This window comes from Penaeus chinensis, chromosome 31 (assembly GCF_019202785.1).
Source record: "Penaeus chinensis breed Huanghai No. 1 chromosome 31, ASM1920278v2, whole genome shotgun sequence".
Classification (NCBI taxonomy): domain Eukaryota; kingdom Metazoa; phylum Arthropoda; class Malacostraca; order Decapoda; family Penaeidae; genus Penaeus; species Penaeus chinensis.
This window is the reverse complement of record NC_061849.1, coordinates 28,451,331-28,456,330: the sequence shown is the minus strand read 5'-3', so window position 1 is coordinate 28,456,330 and position 5,000 is coordinate 28,451,331. Positions and strand designations below refer to the sequence as shown.

Genomic DNA, 5,000 nt, shown 5'->3' with positions numbered 1-5,000 from the left:
TGTCTCTTATTTTCTATCTTTCTCGTCCCTTAAGCCAGATTTTTTTCTTCTCTCCCTCCCTTCATTCTGTTTTTTCTGTTATTCCTTCTATGTATCCTTCTTATCCTCCCTCTGTAGCTCTTCTCTTCTATCATTCCTACTTTTCTCTTCCACTATATTTCTCTTCCCCTTCCTCATTTGTTCTTCTCCTATCTTTCTTTTCCATTTATTTTTCCTTCTGTTTTCCTATCATTTATATTCCGTGTCTCATTTTTTTCCCTTTCTTTTTCTATCTTCCTTTTCTTTTTTCATTCCCTTCTCTCTACCTTTCTTTCTCAGTTTCTCATCCTTTTTTCATTCCCTTCTTTACCTTTTTTTCCCTCTTTTCCTCTTTCTATCTCTTCCTATTACTCTTTCCTTTCGCTCTCTTTACCTATCTCTTTTCTTCTTCCTTTCCTACCTCCTCCCTTTCTCTTTTAAATTCTCTTCCCTTGCTCTTCTTCCCCTTTTCTTTTTCTTCGCCTTCTATCCATTACTTTCTCGCTGTGTTTTTAATCACTCAGTCACTTATTCATTCACGTAAGGTCGCTCTAACACGTTACGACGGCTGATAATCGCCTTTATTGTGACATAATTACATTAAGCTTCGGTGGATCAATCCCTCGCTTGGGTGGGGTGAGGTAGGGGGGGGGGGCACCTCTACCCTCTACCCCCTGCCCCCCTACCCCTTCCCAATTCCCCTATACCCCGGCCCCCTATCCTCTACCCTCCTGCCTCCTATCCCCTTTTCTCTTTCGCTCTCTCCCTCTTCTTCTATTCCTACTTACCATTCCTATCCACCTTCTCCTCTCTTCTTCTTTGTTCTCCTACCCTTTTTTTTCTCCAGTCATTTCCTCCATATTCCCTCTATTCCTCTCTCCCCTCAATCCTCTCCCCTTCTCCTTCTCCTTCTTCATCCCTTTGCCCTGTCCCTCTCTCCTCTACCCCCCCCCCCCTCCCCTCCCCTCCCCTCAAACACTCTTTACTAACATTACATACTTTCCTCGACGTGAATTATATTCGTTCTCTCTGTATAGCTGTCGGTTTCTGTGTGTGTGTGTCTGTCTGTCTGTCTGTTTGATTGTCTGTCTGTCTGTCCGTCTGTTTGATTGTCTGTCTGTATGTATGTATGTCTGTTTGTCTGTCTGTCTGTCTGTCTGTCTGTCTGTCTGTCTGTCTGTCTGTTTGTTTGTTTGTCTGTAAGTCTGTCTGTATGATTCTCTGTCTCATTATATATCTGTCTTTCTATCTCTGTCTCTGTTTTTGTCCCTATCTATTTCTCTGTATCTATCTTTATCCTCTATCTCGGCGTTCTCTTTCTCTCTCTCTCTCTCTCTCTCTCTCTCTCACTCTCTCTCTCTCTCACTCTCTCTCTCTCTCTCTCTCTCTCTCTCTCTCTCTCTCTCTCTCCCTCTCTCTCTCTCTCTCTCTCTATCTATCTATCTATCTATCTCTATCTCTCTCTCTCGTATACTGTGTGGTGCAGCGGTAGCGATCTCGTCTAGCAATCTTGCTGACCTGCGTTCGAATCCCTCGCCGCCAGTGGATGGTAACCCCGGCCATTCCTTGCACACAGGGGATAACTTAGAAGCAAAATGAAATAGACAGAATGTCACACCAAGAATATCCATTGTTACAAATGGAATCAAACTAAACCTCTCTCTCTCTCTCTCTCTCTCCCTCTCTCTCCCCCCCTCTCTCTCTCTCTCTCTCTTTCTTTCTTTGTTATTCGTTCTCTCTATCTCTCTATCTCTCTCTCTCTTTTTGTTATTCGTTCTCTCTATTCTCTATCGGTTTCTCTGTGTGTGTTCGCCTGTCTGTCTGTTTGTCTGTCTGTCTGTTTGTCTGTCTGCCTGTTTGATTGTCACTGTCTGTTTTTTGTTTGTTTGTTTGTCTGCAAGTCTCATTATCTATCAGACTCTCTATCTATATATCTTTTCTCCCTATCTATTTCTCTCTCTCTCTCTCTCTCTCTCTCTCTCTCTCTCTCTCTCTCTCTCTCTCTCTCTCTCTCTCTCTCTCTCTCTCTCTCCCTTTCACTTTCACTCTTAATCAGCTTTGCATCAGCTTTGACATCAATGTTTAATTTGTCACGTGAGAAAAAATAGTTTGTCGCCCCATTTATTATCTTAAAGGTACAACAAAATATCAAAAATCAATCTATAAAAGGCGACTGAAAATAGTAAGACCAGTATCAAGTATCACGTATGTTTGCCGGACCTTTTAGAATATCAAGCTCATCGACCTTGCTCAATAAATAACGCCGACTGGGACCGAAAGATCATATATCGCGTTGTGATATATCTGTATATACGGTGTTATACCCTGGAATTTGCGAGAGCAGGTTTTAAAAAGCTGGCTACGCTCGTTCAGCACGATTCTTCAGAAGATAGTGAACGAATTTGTCTAAATTCGGTTGGAATAATAATGACTTTATATTTTCTCACCCTCTAGATTTCACTCTCTATCGTCTGTTTAAAATCCTGTGATAACAATGATGATAACAAGGATAATGATAATATCAGTGATAATAATAATGACAAGAATATCAAGATTTATAATAATAATTAGAAATATTAATGATGATGATGATGATGATGATGATGATGATGATGATGATGATGATGATGATGATGATGATGATGATGATATGATAATAATGATGATAATAATAATAATAATAGCAAAGACGCTGATGGTAATGATAAAGACAATAATCACGATAACAATAATGATAATAATAATAATAACAATGATAATAATAATAATAATAATAATAATAAAACAATGATGATAACAATAATAATAACAACAACAATAATGATAATGATAATGATGATAATAATAATAATAACAACAGCAATACTAATAATGCTAAAACAATATGAAAATAATGATAATAATAGCATTTATTATAACAGCAAAAAATATACAACAATTGGAATGATAATAACAACAGCAACAAAGGCAATAACAATAACAACAATAATGATGATTGTCAAAGATACTAATAATAATACTGATAATAATGATGCTAACAGTAATAATGATAATAGTAATAAAAATGATATTGATAATAATAATTATAGTAATAATAATAATGATAATAATAATAATAATGATAATAATAATAATAGTGATAATAATAATAATGATAATAATGACGACAATGATAATAATAACAATAATAATGATAATGATAATAATAGTAATAATGATAATAACAATAATAGTAATAATGATAATGATAATGATAATGATAATAATGATAACAATAGTGATAATAATAACAATAATAACAATATCAATAATGATAATAATATAAATAATGATGATAATAGTAATAATACTGGTAATTATAATGATAGTTGTTTATGATAATGAGGATGATGATAATAATGATAATTGATAACAACAATAATAATGATAATAATGATGATAATAATAAAATAGAGAAAATAATAATAGTTATATAATTAACAATAATAATAATAATAGCAACAATAATCATATTAATAATACTAATAGTAATACTAACACTAATATTGATAATAATACATTAATAATAATGAAATTAGTAATAACAATACTAATAATAATGATAATAAAGATAATAATAATAAAAGTAATAATAAAAACAAAACATCAGCAACAATAATAATGATAATAATAATAATCATAATAAAGATAATAATAATGATAATAATAATAACAACAATGATAATGATAATGATGATAATAAAAATATAATAATGATAGTAATAGTAATAGTAATAACAATAATGGTGATGATAATAATAATAATGATAATGATAATGATAATGATAACAATAACAACAACAGCAATAACAACAATAATAATAACAATAATGCAGCAGTTGATGATGCTAATGATGATAATAGCAATATTAAGTGGTGGTAAGTGATACTGTTATCATACTAATAACAATATCGTTAACGTTATCACAATTATCAATATCACAAATATGTCAAAATATTTGCATTTCATACTATATTGCTGATAACTGATTAGTGCACCTTTTCGCCTTTAGACTAAGGTGCCAGTTAGTGAATAACACACAAATATCGGCATATTTACGAAGAGGGAACTTATCAAAACAGAAAAAAAAACCCTAGTTGGCAACGTGAGAAAGAGAGTGTTCCTGGTATCGATAAACTCCTACTTCGGTAGCGAATGTTGGGGTACCACCGCATGACACGGCACGTCACTCCCGCCTCCGATGAATATGACTCATGGCATGGCATCATGTGACGTGTCATTTGTATGAGTTGTATGGATTGAACAATTATGTCATGTGCAACGGCATGGCATGTGTTAACTGGATGGGTTAACGATCATTTAAGTGCAGTGACATTCTCCTAACGAACTACAAGGTCTAATTTGCTGAGCTTGGGTACACCAAACTACGCAGAGCTAATGCACTTGTATATTTGTACGTCTATTTATATCATTGTATACATGCTAGTTATGTGCTGTGAAATGTGTACAATGCCCAAGGTGCGAGAGCTAACCGCATTGACCTAAGTACACACAAGTACAATCAATGATCCACTAACGCTGACCTAAATATGCTGACCTCCGAACTCTGTCTTATACTGACCGTTGCTTTCTTATGTCCTTTGCTATGGTACACTGAATGTCATTTCATAAAGCAACGAGTTGAAATAAAGGCGTATTACCCGTCAAAACACCCCCCAAAAAATGCTTTGCCATAGGCGTAAAAAAATACCGCTAAATTGGTTCTATAAATGTACAAAATTGATATTTCACATTTCGAATGTATTAAAACCTAAATGAATAATATTAATTTCAATATGATTATATAAGTGCACGTATGATCTATGTATATGCGTACATATATTAGCACATATATATACAGATAGCTTATTATCTTTTCTTCATACGAAACTTTGTTGCTGGACACTTTTCTCTTCGGCGTCCCTGCCCCACGTCCAGCGGC

At 34.2% G+C, this 5,000-nt stretch overlaps 1 protein-coding gene across 1 annotated transcript in view; it reads right to left on the bottom strand.

Annotated features, from left to right (window-relative positions):
• LOC125041971 overlaps positions 1-5,000 on the bottom strand; it is a 52,744-nt gene that overhangs the window by 47,468 nt on the left and 276 nt on the right. The window lies entirely within an intron of this gene.